This window comes from Phocoena phocoena, chromosome 1 (assembly GCF_963924675.1).
Source record: "Phocoena phocoena chromosome 1, mPhoPho1.1, whole genome shotgun sequence".
In the NCBI taxonomy this organism is placed as follows: Eukaryota; Metazoa; Chordata; class Mammalia; order Artiodactyla; family Phocoenidae; genus Phocoena; species Phocoena phocoena.
The window spans coordinates 174,344,014-174,363,771 of NC_089219.1; positions in this window are offsets into that span (position 1 = coordinate 174,344,014).

Below are 19,758 nucleotides of genomic sequence, written 5' to 3' on the forward strand. Positions count from 1 at the left end.
ACCTGCTGTGAAAGAAAGAAAGAAAGAAAGAGAAAGAAAGAAAAGAAAAGAAAACAATGTAAGGTTTTCAGTTACTTTTAACTTACACAACTCTGAGGACATACGGATTCAGCTGAACATTCTGTCAGATTCAGTGTGAAGACAGCCTGTGTATTGATTAAAAGCGTAGCTGCTGAGGTTTGACTGCATGCATTTGAATCCTGGAACTGTGCTTATTAGCTACGTGACCAGAGGCAATTTGCTTATTCTCTCTAAGCCTCAAATTCCTTGAAGTAAACTTGAAATGATCATCATTTTTTATCTCATAGGATTGTTGTGAGTTTTAACAATAGAATACTTCCAAAGGACTTAGTACCTAAAACATTGTAAGCACTTGATAAATATTTACAATTATTATTATAAAACATGAGGGAATTCATTGCACAACACAGAACTCTTACATTTCCTCCTCTTTACTGTGTTCTGGTCATTTGAATTTTACACAAGAAAACAAATCATTTCCATAGACCTGAAAGCAGTAGTCTTTGGGGTATCAAGATGAGGTGATGACACTTCTGATTTACCTGTATGAATACAGAATCACCCCAATCGAAGAGGGAAAAAAAAAAACACCTCTACTGTTTCCTTAGTCATTACCAACGCAGTACAGCTAGGAAAAAAAGGAATCCATTCTATGAATGTATAATGGAGCACAAAGCCTAAAAATAATTTAGTTGACTAAATGCTAAATGGTTTCTCAAATTCAAAAGGTTTTTGTCATTTAACCCCTCCCTGTATTAGAAGGAGCCAGCAAGTTTAATCAAAATCCTTTTATTAGAACACACTCTTTATCTGTGTAGATCACTCCAGTTAATCACTTCAGTACAACACTAAAAGACATCAAGAGAGTATGAAAAAAAAAAAGAAAAGAAAAGTGTTAAGATTAGACCACAGTGCCCTCTGCCTTGTCGACTATATTTAAGAACTGTATTTGATTAATTAGCACATTTGGATCAAATAAAATATTTTTAATCCAAAGGATTTTAGTAGATTGAGCTAGGACAGTTGTGAAACTTCCAAAGTTTTATTTTCTTTTTATACTTTGTTTAGATGGGCCTAGGATATTATGTAAATCAGAATAATCAGACTTTCTGGTCATACCTGCTTTGGACGTGATCATATTAAAATTTTTTCTTAACTATGTTGCACTGAGCTATATGCGAAGTTTTAGAAGCAGAATAAATCTGAACTATATAGAAAATTTGAAAAATTTTGTACTCAGAAGGAACTCAGAATCATATTGATTTCACACATTTATAAAACTAAGTCCTAATCTTTGGCATTTTTCCCAATCACAGATTCATGAATATTTGTGCCATAGTTGGTAGCACACTTAATATTTATTTATTATGGTTTTAGTTTAATGCAGTGAAGTACATTTGGTCAATACAGGTTGACTTTAAAGAGAAAATTCTTATCTATTATTTCATTGAATATCTCAGCCACAAATACCTTGTTTATAGCTTGTCTTCACAATTCACTGTTGAATAAAGATCAAACTTCTTTGTCATGTCATCCATGGTTTCAGAGTACTTGTGGTCTATTTTGCTTCTAGTTTATTTGTTGTGATAAGAATTGAAAATGAAATTTTCACACCACTGCTGTGTGACTCTTTTTTCTTAAGAGTCTTAGCCAAACAAGGACATAAATATGTTTAGCAGAAGGAGAAGCTACTTACTTTTTTTTGACTCTGTTTAACAACTTAGCAAACCAAGTCAAGTATCAGGGGGTTGACACCAGAGGATTCTCAACTACAATCACTTGATTCTTGCAATTCTTTTATTGCTTTGAAAAAAATAAAAACAACACCCAACAGTTCTTACTAATGCATCTGTTCTATAGTGAGATCCCAGTAGAAAATGAGAAATAGGCTATAAATTGTGGATAGTTTGGATAAAAAATTCAGAATATAGCACTGAAGCTAAATTCCAATAATTATGGTAGTTCTATCTTGATATATGGCTTTCAGAGAATTCTAAACTGAAAGACTGAGATTCTTTTACTCTACTGTGAAAGAATGATTTGGCTTCTTTTTAGGGAAAATATGTCCTAAATATGAGATTTGCTTTCTTTTCTATATAGGTAAAGTGTGATTGAAAAGAGTCTTCCTGGGAGGAGCTACAGGATTGTGGAGGAGTAGGGCATGGAGATCACCTTCCTCCCCACAAATACATCGGAAATATATCTACGTGTGGAACAACTCCTACAGAACACCTGCTGAACGCTGGCAGAAGATCTCAGACCTCCCAAAACGCAAGGAACTCCCCACGTACCTGGGTAGGGCAAAGGAAAAAAGAAAAAACAGAGACAAAACAATAGGGAAGGGACCTGCACCAGTGGGAGGGAGCTGTGAAGGAGGAAAGGTTTCCACACACTAGGAAGCCCCTTCGTGGGCGGAGACTGCGGGTGGCGGACGGGGGAAGCTTCGGGTTCACGGAGGAGAGCACAGCAACAGGGGTGCAGAGGGCAAAGCGGAGATTCCCGCACAGAGGATCGGTGCCGACCGGCACCCACCAGCCCAAGAGGCTTGTCTGCTCACCCGCCGGGGCGGGCGGGGGCTGGGAGCTGAGGCTCGGGCTTCAGTCAGAGCGCAGGGAGAGGACTGAGGTTGGCGGCATGAACACAGCCTGAAGGGGGTTAGTGCACCACGGCTAGCCGGGAGGGAGTCTGGGAAAAAGTCTGGAGCTGCCAAAGAGGCAAGATACTTTTTCTTGCCTTTTTGTTTCCTGGTGCGCGAGGAGAGGGGATTAAGAGTGCCACTTAAAGGAACTCCAGAGATGGGGGCAAGCTGCGGCTATCAGCGCAGGCCCTAAAGATGGGCATGAGATACTAAGGCTGTTGCTGCCGCCACCAACAAGCAAGCACAGGTCACTATCCACACCTCCCTTCCTGGGAGCCTGTGCAGCGCACCACTGCCAGGGTCCCGTGATCCAGGGACAACTTCCCCGGAAGAACACACAGCGCGCCTCACGCTGGTGCACTGTCACACTGGCCTCTGCGGCCGCAGGCTCGCCCCTCACTCTGTACCCCACCCTCCCCCGGCCTGAGTGAGCCAGAGCCGCCGAATCAGCTGCTGGTTTAACCCCGTCCTGTCTGAGCGAAGAACAGATGCCCTCAGGTGACCTACACGCAGAGGTGGGTCCAACCCCAAAAGCTGAATGCCAGGAGCTGTGTGAACAAAGAATCGAAAGGGAAATCTCTCCCAGCAGCCTTAGGAGCAGCGGATCAAATCTCCACAATCAGCTGGATGTACCCTGCATGTGTGGAATACCTGAATAGACAACGAGTCATCCCAAATTGAGGAGGTGGATTTTGGGAGCAACAGTATATATTATTTTTTCCCTTTTTCTCTTTTTGTGAATGTGTATGCATATGCTTCTGTGTGTTATTTTGTCTATACAGCTTTGCTTTTACCATTTCACCTAGGGTTCTGTACGTCCATTTTTTTGGTTTTTGGGGTTTTTTTAGTATAGTTTTTAGCACTTGTTATCATTGGTGGATTTGTCTTTTGGTTTGGTTGCTCTCTTTTTTTTAATTACTTTTTAAAAATTATTTAATAATTATTTTTATTTTAATTATTTTATTTTATTTTATGTTATGTTATCTTTTTCTTTCTTTCTTTTTTTTCTCCCTTTTATTCTGAGCCGAGTGGATGACAGGCTCATGGTGCTCCAGCCAGCCATCAGAGCTGTGCCTCTGAGGTAGTAGAGCCAAGTTCAGGACACTGGTCCACAAGAGACCTCCCAGCTCCATGTAATATCAAATGGTGAAAATCTCCCAGAGATCTCCATCTCAACACCAAGAACCAGATCCACTCAACCACCAGCAACCTAACGTGCTGGACACCCTATGCCAAACAACTAGCAAGGTAGGAACAAAACCCCATACATTACCAGAGAGGCTGCCGAAAATCATGATAAGACCACAGACATCCCAAAACACGCCACCAGACGTGGACCTACACACCAGAAAGACAAGATCCAGCCTCATCCCCCAGAAGACAGGCACTAGTCCCCTTCACCAGGAAGCCTACAGAACCCACTGAACCAACCTTAGCCACTGGGGGCAGACAACAAAAACAACGGGAACTATGAACCAGCAGCCTGCGAAAAGAAGACCCCAAACACAGTAAGATAAGCAAAATGAAAAGACAGAGAAACACACGGCAGATGAAGGAGCAAGGTAAAAACCCACCAGACCTAACAAATGAAGAGGAAATAGGCAGTCTACCTGAAACAGAATTCAGAATAATGATAGTAAAGATGATCCAAAATCTTGGAAATAGAATGGAGAAAATATAAGAAACGTTTAACAAGGACCTAGAAGAGCTAAAGAGCAAACAGTGATGAACAACACAAAAAATGAAATTAAAAATTCTCTAGAAGGGATCAATAGCAGAATAACTGAGGCAGAAGAACGGATAAGTGACCTGGAAGATAAAATAGTGGAAATAACTACTGCAGAGCAGAATAAAGACAAAAAGAATGAAAAGAATTGACAACAGTCTCAGAGACCTCTGGGACAACATTAAACGGGGACAACATTAAACACACCAACAATCGAATAATAGGGGTCCCAAAGGACAAAGAGAAAAAGAAAGGGACTGAGAAAATATTTGAAGAGATTATAGTTGAAAACTTCCCTAATATAGGATAGGAAATAGTTAATCAAGTCCAGGAAGGACAAGGAGTCCCATACAGGATAAATCCTATGAGAAACATGCCAAGAAACATTTAATCAAACTATCAAAAATTAAATACAAAGAAAAAATATTAAAAGCAGCAAGAGAAAAGCAAAAAATAACACACAAGAGAATCCCCATAAGGTTAACAGCTGATCTTTCAGCAAAAATTCTGTGAACCAGAAGAGAGTGGCAGGACATAATTAAAGTGATGAAAGGGAAAGACCTACAACCAAGATTACTCTACCCAGCAAGGATCTCATTCAGATTTGACAGAGAAATCAAAAACTTTACAGACAAGCAAAAGCTAAGACAATTCAGCACCACCAAACCACCTTTACAACAAATGCTAAAGGAACGACTCTAAGCAGGAAACACAAGAAAATGAAAAGACCTACAAAAACAAACCCAAAACAATTAAAGAAATGGCAATAGGAACATATATTTTGTTAATTACTTTAAATGTAAATGGATTAAATGCTCCAACCAAAAGACAGAGAATGGCTGAATGGATACAAAAACAAGACCCATATATATGCTGTCTACAAGAGACCCACTTCACACCTAGGGACACATACAGACTGAAAGTGAGGGGATGGAAAAAGATATTCCATGCAAATGGAAATCAAAAGAAAGCTGGAGTAGCAATTCTCATATCAGACAAATTGTCTTTAAAACAAAGACTATTAAAAGAGACAAAGAAGGACACTACATAATGATCAAGGGATCAATCCAAGAAGAAGATATAAAAGTTGTAAATATTTATGAACCCAACATAGGAGCACATCAACACATAAGGCAAATACTAAAAGCCATAAAAGGCGAAACTGACAGTAACAGAATCATAGTAGAGGACCTTAACACCCCACTTTCACCAATGGACAGATCATCCAAAATGAAAATAAATAAGGAAACACAAGCTTTAATGATACACTAAACATGATGGACTTCATTGATATTTATAGGACATTCTATCCTAAAACAACAGAACACACTTTCTTCTCAAGTGCTCATGGAACATTTTCCAGGATAGATCATATCCTGGGTCACAAATCAAGCCTTGGTAAAGTTAAGAAAATTGAAATCGTATCAAGTATCTTTTCCGACCACAATGCTATGAGACTAGATATCAATTACAGGAAAAATATCTGTAAAACATACAAACACATGGAGGCTAAACAATACACTACTTAATAACCAAGAGATCACGGAAGAAAACAAAGAGGAAATCAAAAAATACCTAGAAACAAATGTCAATGAAAACACGACGATCCGGGCTTCCCTGGTGGCGCAGTGGTTGAGAGTCCGCCTGCCGATGCAGGGGACACGGGTTCGTGCCCCGGTCCAAGAGGATCCCGCATGCTGCAGAGTGGCTAGGCCCATGAGCCATGGCTACTGAGCCTGTGCGTCCGCAGCCTGTGCTCCACAATGGGAGAGGCCACAGCAGTGAGAGGCCTGCGTAACGCAAAAAAAAAAAAAAACCAAAAAACAAACACACAAAAAAAACCACAACAACCCAAAACCTATGGGATGCAGCAAAAGCAGTTCTAAGACGGAAGTTTATAGCAATACAACCCTACCTTAAGAAACAAGAAACATCTCAAATAAACAACCTAACCTTACATGTAAAGCAATGAGAGAACAAAAAAACCCCAAAAGTTAGCAGAAGGAAAGAAATCATAAAGATCATATCAGAAATAAATGAAGAAGAAATAAAGCAAATGATAGCAAATATCAATAAAACTAAAATCTGGTTCTTTGAGAAGATAAATAAAATTGATAAACCATTAGCCAGACTCATCAAGAAAAAAGGAAGACTCAAATCAATAGAGTTAGAAATGATAAAGGAGAAGTGACAACTGACACTGCAGAAATACAAAGGATCATGAGAGATTATTACAAGCAACTCTATGCCAATATAATGGACAACCTGGAAGAAATGGACAAACTCTTAGAAATGCACAACCTTCTGAGACTGAACCAGGAAGAAATAGAAAATATGAACAGACAAATCACAAGCACTGAAATTGAAACTGTGATTAAAAATCTTCCAACAAGCAAAAGCCCAGGACCAGATGGCTTCACAGGCAAATTCTATCAAACATTTAGAGAAGCGCTAACACCTATCCTTCTCAAAGTCTTCCAAAATATAGCAGAGAGAGGAACACTCTCAAACTCATTCTACAAGGCCACCATCACCCTGATACCAAAACCAGACAAAGCCATCACAAACAAAGAAAACTACAGGCCAATATCACCGATGAACATAGATGGAAATATCCTCAACAAAATACTAGCAAACAGATTCCAACAGCACATTGAAAGGATCATACACCATGATCAAGTGGGGTTTATCCCAGGAATGCAAGGATTCTTCTATTTATGCAAATCAATCAATGTGATACACCATATTAATAAATTGAAGGAGAAAAACCATAAGATCATCTCAGTAGATGCAGAGAAAGCTTTCAACAAAATTCAATACCCATTTATGATAAAAACCCTCCAGAGAGTAGGCATAGAGGAAACTTGCCTCAACATAATAAAGGCCATATATGACAAACCGACAGCCAACATCGTCCTCAATGGTGAAAACCTGAAACCATTTCCTCTAAGATCAGGAACAAGACAAGGTTGCCCACTCTCACCACTATTATTCAACACAGTTTTGGAAGTTTTAGCCACAGCAATCAGAGAAGAAACAGAAATAAAAAGAATCCAAATTGGAAAATAATAAGTAAAGCTGTCACTGTTGCAGATGAGATGATACATACATGGAGAATCCTAAAGATGCTACCAGAAAACTACTACAGCTAATCAATGAAGTTGGTAAAGTAGCAGGATACAAAATTAGTGCACAGAAATCTCTTGCATTCGTATACACTAATGATGAAAAATCTAAAAGTGAAATTAAGGAAACACTCCCATTTACCACTGCAACAAAAAGAATAAAATATCTCAGAATCAACCTACCTAAGGAGACAAAACAACTGTATGAAGAATATTATAAGACACTGATGAAAGAAACTGAAGATGATACAAACAGATGGAGAGATATACCATGTTCTTGGATTGGAAGAATCAACATTGTGAAAATGACTATACTGCCCAAAGCAATCTACAGATTCAGTGCAATCCCTATCAAACTACCACTGGCATTTTTAACAGAACTAGAACAAAAAATTTCACAATTTTTATGGAAACACAAAAGACCTTGAATAGTCAAAGAAATCTTGAGAAAGAAAAATGGAACTGGAGGAATAAGGCTCCCTGACCTCAGACTATGCTACAAAGGTACAGTAATCAATACAGTATGGTACTGGCACAAAAACAGAAATATAGGTCAATAGAACAGGATAGAAAGCCCAGAGATAAACTCATGCACATATGGTCACCTTGTCTTTGATAAAGGAGGCAAGAATATACAGTGGAGAAAAGACAGCCTCTTCAATAAGTGGTCCTGGGAAAACTGGACAGCTACATGTAAAAGAATGAAATTAGAACACTCCCTTACACCATACACAAAAATAAACCCCAAATGGATTAAAAACCTAAATGTAAGGCCAGAAACTATCAAACTCTTAGTGGAAAACATAGGCAGAACACTCTATGACATAAATCACAGCAAGATCCTTTTGGACCCACCTCCTAGAGAAATGGATATAAAAACAAAAATAAACAAATGGGACCTAATGAAACTTAAAAGCTTTTGCACAGCAAGGGAAACCATAAACAAGACAAAAAGACAACCCTCAGAATTGGAGAAAATATTTGCAAATGAAGCAACTGACAAAGGATTAATCTCCAAAACTTACAAGCAGCTCATGCAGCTCAATATCAGAAAACAAACAATCCAATCCAAAATTGGGCAGAAGACCTAAATAGACATTTCTCCAAAGAAGACATACAGATTGCCAACAAACACATGAAAGAATGCTCAACATCATTAATCATTAGAGAAATGCAAATCAAAACTACAATGAGATATCATCTCACACTGGTCAGAATGGCCATCATCAAAAAATCTAGAAACAATAAATGCTGGAGACGGTGTGGAGAAAAGGGAACCCTCTTGCACTGTTGGTGGGAATGTAAATTGATACAGTCACTATGGAGAACAGTATGGAGGTTCCTTAAAAAACTAAAAATAGAACTACCATATCACCCAGCAATTCCACTACTGGGCATATACCCTGAGAAAACCATAATTCAAAAAGACTCATGTAGCCCAATGTTCACTGCAGCTCTATTTACAATAGCCAGGACATGGAAGTAACCTAAGTGTCCATCGACAGATGAATGGATAAGAAGATGTCACACATATATACAATGGAATATTACTCAGCCATAAAAAGAAATGAAATTGAGTTATTTGTAGTGAGGTGGATGGACCTAGAGTCTGTCATACAGAGTGAAGTAAGTCAGAAAGAGAAAAACAAATACCATATGCTAACACTTATGTATGGAATCTAAAAAAAAAAAGAAAAAAAAATGGTCATGAAGAACCTAGGGGCAAGACAGAAATAAAGATGCAGACCTACTAGAGAATGGACTTGAGAATATGGGGAGTGGGAAGGGTAAGCTGGCACAAAGTGAGAGAGTGGCATGGATGTATATACACCATTGAATGTAAAATAGATAGCTAGTGGGAAGCAGCCACATAGCACAGCGAGACAAGCTCAGTGCTTTGTGACCATCTAGAGGGGTGGGATAGCGAGGGTGGGAGGGAGGGAGATGCAAGAGAGAAGAGATACTGGGATATATGTATATGTATAACTGATTCACTTTGTTATAAAGCAGAAACTAACGCATCATTGTAAAGCAATTATACTCCAATAAAAATGTTAAATAAATAAATAAATAAAAATATAAAAAAAGAAAAGTCTTCCTAAGAAGCAACATTTGTATATCCTTCTTTGTGTAACACATTTTCCTTATTGCTTCACAGTGCTAAACAACCACAGTGTTTTTTCTTACTGGAAGTGTTTGGATGGGATAGGTATTAGCAGATCCTTATGATACATTTCTGTTCAACATGTTTTAATGCAGACAGAAAGAGATGGTATCCAGCTGGAAAAAAGAATGGTTCCTTCCTTCCTTATTCGTCTCACAGCAATATGCAAGTGGGCTTTTTTTGTTGTTTTTCAAGCATGCTTTCTAATTACTGATTTGAATGGTTCTGTAGATTAAAAATAAAGTTCTTAATTGAGTATAAATGAGTTTGGAAAATATCCAACCGGCGAAGCTTTTCTCTTCTAACATTTATTAGAAGAAGCTATCACATTACTGTATCTTTTAAAATCTTCTATGTTCTTGTCCTATGGGAAAAAGCACTGGGGTTTCATTGTGTATGGTCTGGGAATTAAATTAGGATGTATAAATATATTTATACAGATACCCTCCGAACAGATTTTTATCAAATTAACTACTTAATTTCTTGAAGACTCCTGAGGAACTTCACACCAGCATGACAACAGCTGCTACAAGTTTGTGGAGTTTTTTGTCTTAAATACATTTAAGACAAGTAATCATAATACTTTATGTAGCTTGGGGCAATGTGTGCATGTTTTGGAGAAGTGATAGCATGATTGAGCAATAAGCATCAGATATAGATCCAACTAATGCCTCATTCTAGATACACAGACACCTCCTCATCCAGCCAGGTATGTAACTAATTGTTTTCACTTTCCATCCTTCCAGGATTTTCTTGGATTGAGCCTAACTTTCATCGTCTATGATAATTATTCCATACACTTTCATTAAAATAGTATTAGTAAAGTGAATTGTTTCATTATTATATATCTTTCATTATTTAGATTATTTAATTTGAATATATTAATATAATGGAGAAAGTTACATGTATATGTATTATAACAATGTAATATGTAAAGGGAGACATATACATTTGAGTAATTATGTATATATATACACATACATATAGACACACATATATAAGGTATGGGAGTGTGTGTGTGTGTGTGTATATATATACATATACATTTTATATATACATTAAAATCAGGTATTGAATGTTTGCTACTATAAACTGGAAGGTAAGGCTGCAGGTCTAATAAAAGGAAATTCCCTTGGATTCTTTAAAATAATCCATTAGGTAACACTTTTTTATAAACTGAATATCCACACTTTCCTTTCAAGACTTTTTAACTCTTCCATTCATAGGAAGAATTTAATAGACCCAGGGTATTTCACTGATAACAGGAAGATCTGAGGGAAGATCTTCTGACTTTCACATACTTTTTGACTACTGCATTGTGCTGAATACTCAGTTATATTTGTTCTTCAGTCTTAGTGAATCCTTACTATGAACACAGATACTAATATCAAATATACTTCTAAAATATTTAGAGAACATTTTTCTATTACTGGGTCCTAATTATAATATTGACCTGAGGCTCCTTTAAAAAAATGTATTCATGAAGCTTGCTGTAAAGTTTCACCTTAGAGTGAATTCTGTGATTTAGCAAAACAGGTATATCCAGTTTCAAATGCTTTGTGGTAGTATCATTAGGCATTGTTTTTTTCTGAATAGCATAATATTGTTGCCATAAAAAAATCTTATTGGGAGGGTGGGAGGGAGGGAGACGCAAGAGGGAAGAGATATGGGAACATATGTATATGTATAACTGATTCACTTTGTTATAAAGGAGAAACTAACACACCATTGTAAAGCAATTATACCCCAATAAAGATGTTAAAAAAAAAATCTTATTGGTTATGAAGTCTTTTCAAGTAAGAAAACCAAGTTTCAAAGGAATTAAGTTATTTGTCCAAAATCATATTATTAGCTAATAACTTATATTAGAACTAATGACAGAACTCATGGCAGAAATAGAACTAAAGCTCAGTTTCTCGAGCACCAAGGTGATGCTTTTCCTGCTGCACTGTAGCCACTCTAGAACACTGCAGGGAAGGATGTTTACTTATTTGTACAAATACTTAGTTATGGAACCCACTCTCATCTGCAAAATGTGGTAAAGCATCCCAGGTTCTAAGTGAGACTCATAAGCTTTTGGTAAACTAATTAGATTTTTTTAAACCATCCATTCTTTCAGGGACTTATTTTACTCATATTCTGATATTTTTAATACTCAGTAGATAAAATCTACAAATTGGTACACAAGAATGACTATAAGAAGAACTACTGTTTTTCAGGTAGAGAAACTGTCTGAGAAATGTGGGGAAAAAAGTGAAGAATAAAGCACATTAAAAAAGCTTTTCCAGGGCTTCCCTGGTGGCGCAGTGGTTGGGAGTCCACCTGCCGATGCAGGGGACACGGGTTTGTGCCCTGGTCCGGGAGGATCCCACATGCCGCGGAGCGGCTGGGCCCGTGAGCCATGGCCGCTGAGCCTGCGCGTCCGGAGCCTGTGCTCCTCAACGGGAGAGGCAACAACAGTGAGAGGCCCGCGTACCGCAAAAAAAAAAAAAAAAGAAAAAAAAAAAAGCTTTTCCAAAAATTGATGTCCGAAGATAGAGTGGGTGCACTAGGGCAATGAGTTCCCCATCATTGAAGGAGTTCAAGTAGCGACAGAAATACTGCTTGCCAATACCTTGTCTTTTAAAGTCATAAATTATCTGAAGTTTGCATTAGATGATTTACAGATTTCCTTCAAATTCTGAATTTCTATCTTGACATATATCTGAGTTTTCCCAGGTTGCACTTCCCATGTTTAACAAATCTACAGAAGTCATACCTCATTTGCTGTACCACTTTTGATACTGTACCAATTTTGTTTTCATGTATCCTTTATGCTTAATGAATTTAAAAATAATTTTGGAAATTCTGTGTCTTTACAACCATGCGTAAAAATAAACAAAAGCAACACAAAAATGTAGTCTTACATATTGAGATTGGTGACTGTTTCACTTTATTATTTTCCTCTAAGGGTTACTGTATTTAAAATAGAATCAACTTGCAAAACAAACAAGAACTAATCTGCAGATGTAGATTATAATTAAATATGTCATGTAAAGCAAACCAACATATTGCTTGCAAACTCTGACATTCAGATTTGTCTTCCGGATTGACTTCATTTGATAATATTTTGGGTCAAGCATTTCCAAATGCCTTTATGCCATTGGAACCTTTTGTCTTTTGGCAGGTAATCCTGCTCTGTTCAATTCTGGCCAGTTAACACGCTGGTTAGAAGGCAGTGTGCCAAGTTCAAAATGAATTGTGCCCTGGAAGAAACCCCACTAAAATGCCTTATTCTTCTTCTGAGCCTAGCAGCAAAATCAGGGTAACCAAAACGCTGCCAGGCACTAAGCTGCCTCCACAGAGGAAATTCTGGATAAACATGCCATGCAATTAATTTAAGTTTCTCAAGCTCAAATCAGTTGACAGAGAATTACTGGAGAGATCTTTGTTTCCCTATTCCTGTTTCTGTAATCTTATTAGCATACTGTGAACAGTAAAAGTCATTACTAATAATAAATTAGGTCTTAATTGTAAATGATGTTGTGAAAATTAGAAAAAAAAAGAGTTTCTGGTGTCAACATTTTCATGTGCCTGTCAGCAGTTACACAGGCAAAAATCAATACTAAGTTGTAACTCAGCAAAAGGCTTGAAAATTATCTATACCATTATTATTATTATTTTGTTGTCTCTCATAGGGACATTAGACATCTGGTTTCAAAGATAATGGCCGTAACAATTATTTGCATCATAGCCCTAGCTAACTAGATAGCTGAAAACATCTGTTATGATCTTCAGTTTCTCTAACCTGTCCCTGGAGAGACATTGATGGTTGAAATATTCTTTTTTTTTCCTTTCTCTCTCTGCAATAATCATTTTTGCAAAATACAGATTACTTGATACTTAAGGAAATTGACTCTAATAATGCTTTCGCCTTTTTGAATTTAAAACTGGAGGAGGTGGGCATTAAGGAAAACTGTAGAAGAAAATTATCTTGCCAGAGTTGGAATTTTACTGTCATAGCTATATTGCATTGCTGTTTTAAATGATGATCATTGTTTTTCTCTGATATATTAAACTCATAAAAAGTAGAGGTACTAATATTTGAACTAACACATCAAAGATACACTAGACTGCTGTCCTTATGATTCATTTAAACATACAGGCAAAGTTATTAAACATTTTTTTTTGCACTCTAATCCAGTAATTAATTAGGAAGTATTTGCGACACTACCGTGTATTAGCAGTATACTAGACTCTGGGCAACTTGGTGCATACAGAAGATGTAAGTCACATGGTCTCTTCCAGCACCTAGATTCCAAGCTTATAGAAGAGCTTTAACCCTAAACTGTAGAATATGTACAATGAATACGTACAGTGAATAGTGCGCATCAGAGAGAAATCAGTGTGGGCAAAGGAAGTTGGAAAAGGAAGATTTTAATCTTCAATGGTCAGCACACTCATGACAGCAGCAGATCAGTCTGGGTCACCAGAGTTTGGCGCTCAATTAATATGTGCTGACTGCACAAACAAACGAATGCATGAGTGAATGAATGAAATAGGAAACTCTTTAAAAAGAAATGGAATCTGATCTGGCTTTGGAGAATGGATGTAATTTTTGTAGCTGAAGAGTATGAAAAAAGGGAGAGGAATAGCATGGGCAATGGCTTTCATGATGATGAGTGTGGGGATAGAATGAAAAGTGGGTGAAGGAGATGGGGCAGGGGTGCTCTGGAGGGTGGAAGACAGGAGGGTAGTAAAGAGAAAATACTTACTCAGGTATAAGGCTCATATGAGACAATGAGATAAATATTTTATGCTAGCATGTAGGTACATTATAGAGGTCTATAAATGATGGATTGGAGAATTGAATTATAACCCAGTTTTTAACTTACTAAAGCAAAAAATCCCCCCACACATGAGGAACACTGAAGAAAATGGAAGTACTATGAAGTTGGTCTTGTAGGTAAGACATTGTAATAGCTTACACGAGTGTAATTAAAGTTAAAGAAATATGATTTTTGAGGGACCCTAACGGATATTTATTTAATAAGGCTTCATGACAATTAGATATGTGGAATAAGGAGAAAAAATCTCCACCACCGGGAAATGTGGATAATATTAATGAAAATTATGGTGTTGTATGATAAGAGAACTTGTTGAAATGAAAAATCACATTAGTATTGAATGTCTGAAGTCTGAGGACTCAACCAAGCATTTGAGTAGAAATATTAATAGGTAATTGGAAATACAGGACTGGCATTCTACTGAAAGATGATATTTGAAGCTATTAAATTTACAGTAATTAGCAAAGATGGATATTGGAAAAATAAAGAATCATCTCTCAGAGTGAATAGTATTTATATTTGTTTAAATTACAAATCAGTTTTGGAATGGTTCCAAATATATTTGTTTCATGTCAAGTTATTTTTGTTGTTAGCAGTGTTCTGGAGGTTTCACTGTAGTGTTAACTTTATATGACCTCCCCTGTATAGAGAAAACCTACAAATTTGATCAAATTATAGTTACCATAACTCCAACATTTTACATGTAGTGAAGCTATTAGAATTTAAGGATAAATTAGTGCCAAAAAGCTGTATATTAATGTTTATTCTTATAATAATAATGCCTTGAATCTGTATAATAATAAAATTTACAAATAATGCATTTATTTAATAAAACAAAATCATATTTCTGTTTTTATATTTCCCCAATGATATCAATATTTCTTGACTAACTTTTTTTCACCTTTCTGTGCTGTGAGATTGGATGAAGCTCATTCTCTCTTTATAAATGTTCTTCAAATTCAACCTGCTGTGAGCCTAGGTTAGGATAATTGAACTCAGGAGAATATTTTAAAGTGTAAGAAAAAATAGGGCAGCAAGAAAACATATGGTATCCTAATTATGCTGTAGACTTTTTTAATCTTTCCTCTCTCCCTCCCTCTCTCCCTTTCTCTCTCTCTCTCTCTCTCCCATGATTTCTTTCCCCAGTCCACATGCATAACTGGTTCTGTCACAAACAGGCTTTGTAGATGGAGCAACAGCAACATTCATTTACCTGTGGACAATTGGTATTTGGACTTTCAATTGCATTTATTAGGTATCTAGGATTTTGGAAGTTACAACCCAATACCTGTTCAGAAACTCTCTGTCAATAGGAGCTCCAGTTTATAACTGACCAGACATTGGAGAATTCAAGAACTCTGAATATGGAACATTGTTTACAATAAAAATCATTGCACTTAGGTAACATAGTTTCACATGGGCTTTAGTTTTAATACCACAGAAATATATTGTAGGCTTTTTATTTATTTTTAATAAGATTTAGGTTTCACATGGTATTACTCATCTATCATTTTACTGAATAGACATAAATACTCTGAATCTGTAATACTCCAAAAGCATAATCAATAATAAAATTCAATTTGAAATTGTCATCTGCACACTACATATTAAATATAGGTCATATTTAGGTTTGCGTAGTTTCCACGTAGGTTATTCCTCCAGGTTTCAAGAATTGTTGGTTCCATGATAAGTGAATTCAGCAAGGTAGCAGGATACATGATTAACAAACAGAAATCAGTTGTGTTTCTTTATAATAATAATGAAATATCAGAAATGGAATGTAAAAAACAATACCTTTGAAAATCACAACCCCCAAAATAAAATACTTAGGAATAAACTTCACCAAGGAGGTGAAAGGCTTACATACTGATAACTATAAAACTTTAATAAAGGAAACTGAAGATGATTCAAAGAAATGGAAAAATATCCCATGCTCTTGGATTGGAAAAATTAATATTTTTAAAATGGCCATACTACCCAAAGCAATCTACAGGTTTAATGTGATCGCTACCAAATTACCCAAGACATTTTTCACAGAACTAGAACAAATAATCCTAAAATTTATATGGAACCATAAAAGACCCAGAATTTCCAAAGCAATCTTGAGGAAAAAGAACGAAGCAGAAAGCATAACCTGCTAGGCTTCAGACAATACTACAAAGCTACAATAATCAAAACAGAATGGTACTGGCACAAAAATAGACATATGGATCAATCGAACAGAATAGAGAGTCCAGAAATAAACCCACACACCTACAGTCAATTAATCTTCAACAAAGGAGGCAAGACTATACAATGAGGGAAAGATAGTCTCTTCAGCAAATGGCACTGGGAAAGCTGGACAGCCAAATGTAAATCAATGAAATTAGAAAACACCCTCTCACCATACACAAAAATAAACTCAAAATGCTTTCAAGACTTAAACATAAGACAGGACACCATAAAACTCCTAGAAGAGAATGTAGGCAAAACATTCTCTGACATAAATCATACCAATGTTTTCTTAGGTCAGTCTCCCAAGGAAATAGGAATAAAAATAAATAAATAAACAAATGGGACCATATCAAACTTACAAGTTTTTGCACAGCAAAGAAAATCATAAACAAAATGAAAAGGCAACCAACAGCATGGGAGAAAATATTTTCAAACAATATAACTGACAAGGGCTTAACTTCCAAAATATACAAAAAGCTCATACAACTCAACAACAAAAACAGACAAACCAATCCAGAAAAGTGCAGAGACTTAAATAGGCATTTCTCCAAAGAAGAAATATAGATAGTCAATAGGTACATGAAAAGATGCTCAACATCACTAATTATTAGAGAAATGCAAATCAAAACTAAATGAGGTATCACCTCACACCAGTCAGAACGGCCATCGTTAAAATGTCTACAAACAATAAATGCTGGAGAGGGTACAGAGAAAAGGGAATCTGCCTACACTGTTGGTGGGAATGTAAGTTGGTGCAGCCACTGTGGAAAACAGTATGGAGCTCCCTCAGAAAACTAAAAACAGAATTACCATATGATCCAGCAATCCCACTCCTGGGCATATATCCAGACAAAACTATAATTCAAAAAGATTACATGCACCCCTATGTTCATAGCAGCACTATTCACAATAGCCAAGACATGGAAACAACTTAAATGTCCATTGACAGATGAATGGATAAAGAAGATGTGGTGCATATATACAATGGAATACTACTCAGCCATAAGAAAGAATGAAATAATGCCATTTGCAGCAACGTGGATGAAGCTAGAGATCATCATACTAAGTGAATTTAGTCAGAAAGAGAAAGACAAATACCATATGATATCACTTATATGTGGAATCTAAAATATGACACAAATGAACCTATTTATGAACCAAAACAGAATTACAGAGATAGAGAACAGACTGGTGGCTGCCAAGGGGGAGGGGGTTGGGAGAGGGAGTGGGAGTGGGAGGTTGAGGTCAGCAGATGTAAGCTTTAATATATAGAATGGATAAACAACAAGGTCCTACTGTATAGCACAGAGAACTATATTCAATATCCTGTGATAAACCATAATGGAAAAGAATATTTTAAAAAGAATATATATATATGTATAACTGAATCACTTTGCTGTACAGCAGTAATTAACACAACATTGTTAATCAACTCTACTTCAATTGAACTATACTTCAAAGAATAAAAAAGAAGAATTGTTGGTTCCAAACTAGTCCCTATACATGGAAGGCAGGAAAAGATGGAGGACAGAGGCGGTAACTCCAGACTCTAGGTGACAGGTTTAATAAGCAAGGGAACTTACTAACAAGGCTTGTCTTGAGTGGCCACAAGTCTAATAGATCTCTGTACCTGTCCACTAGAATCTTAAAAGGCATTAACTGGGTTCAATCATGTATATTATCCAGATGGTCTTAGCAACACCTTACTCTCTGAAGGCTGTGTTCTTGGAACAGCTCCCACTGTGTGAACGGTGGGCAGAGTGTACATTCCAAGGATGGGGAGGAGTGAGGAGCCTTCCATTACCCAGGTCTGGTTCTCAGATCAACTTGCAGTCACTCCTTCTGAGCTCTCCCTCTATCTTGGATCTTTCTCAGACTGTAGCCATTCTCAGGGTTTGTCAGTTTTCCCATCAGCAATGAATTGCCCAACATCATAAATGTCTTGTCCCACAACTGGACTTAGCATGGATATCAGTGGCCCATACCAGGTGCTGGGGGTGACTTTCATTCCTGCAGTGAACGTGGCCCAATCAGGGCCTTCACAAACAGGGGTATAGATTGATCCCAAAGAATTTGTTGTACTTCCTCTATAGACTTCCAGGGTCCCATATGCCCAGGGACGTCCCCCTCATTGGGTCAATCCTCCCTGCAGGCTAGAATAATCCAGTCTCTAAGGGAGTGAGTACCTTGAACCCCTGAAGTGCCATGCAGTGCTGCCAGGGGGCAGTGTGTGATGATGTTGCACACTTTCTCCTCCCCAGTCAGAGAAATGCCATCACCTCCCACATCCCGTAGCCACACTAACCATTCCTCAGTACTTTACCTGGCCTTTTGCTCAACCTTGGCACCAATACCAATAAGCTCATTGGGAGTGTATTCTCTTATCATGGACATTAACTGAACTGGCTGCCCCACTGCCTGGGGTTGTTGTTGCCGTGCTTTTCCTTTTCTTCTTACTAGCCATAGGGCATTTAGGCTGCTTCTTCATCAATCAGAGCATCCTCCTCTTCACTCTCCCGACTTTCCCAGGGATTCTGCCTCTTATGGTCCCAATCAGGCTTTGTCATAAATGCTCAGACCTTAATTCATGGCAGCTTGTGCCCTCCTAGCTTTGCAAAATGGCACGCTTAGGTCTCCAACTTATTGTCCTTCTCTCCCACCTTGTCTCCTGGCCCCGCACCTAGCAGTAGTGGACAACTGCATGTCCTTCTCTAACCTCAGCTTTTCTTCCAACTCTCTAACCACAGCTTCAGTCTAGTTGGGCCTCAGTGTCCAGCGAAATGCCCACAGTAGAGACCCGCCCACTTCATGGCCATGCGTTTTCCTTCTTTGCGGCAGTACACTATGTGGAGGTGCTCAAACAAAAGCATCAAAGCAGCCAGCACTTTCGGGGCATCCGTGTACTCAAGCATCTAACCTATGGGCCATCCCTCCTTACACAGAGGTCCATAGCCAGCTTGAGATTTCTCCCAGGGATGCCTCTTTCCCAAGGTCCATTTCTTTGGTCTCCTGGCTGGCTCATCAATCAAGCTCAGGAGCTTCCA